The sequence below is a fragment of the Penaeus monodon genome, chromosome 25 (genome assembly GCF_015228065.2).
Source record: "Penaeus monodon isolate SGIC_2016 chromosome 25, NSTDA_Pmon_1, whole genome shotgun sequence".
NCBI classification, from domain to species: Eukaryota; Metazoa; Arthropoda; class Malacostraca; order Decapoda; family Penaeidae; genus Penaeus; species Penaeus monodon.
This window is the reverse complement of record NC_051410.1, coordinates 2,041,552-2,041,913: the sequence shown is the minus strand read 5'-3', so window position 1 is coordinate 2,041,913 and position 362 is coordinate 2,041,552.

Sequence of the window (362 nt, the reverse complement as noted above, 5' to 3'; positions counted from 1 at the left end):
AATAAAAGTTTTTTTTAGCTTGACCTCCGTGACCCGCCGTGACCTCCTTCCGCGCCATCCGGGAACTGTTTATGAGCGGGACAAGAGGTTGCCGGAAAGTCAATTATCGTCGTTAATTAAAGCTCAGTATTGCCTAATTGAAATACTTCAAGTGACAGCAGGGATGCAGGATGCGGTTCCTGATTGGTTCGTTATGCAATTGTTGCCCCGGTATGCAAGCTAATCTCGTCATTATTGGTTTGAGAAATGGTTATGGGCGTTTACTGTTTCCTAAGGAGAAATGGCGGGGTTTGTCTTGTACACCTCTTGTTTTTTTAAGTGTTGTGTGTAGCATGTATCTTTTAAATGCTAGGTTTTGCTGT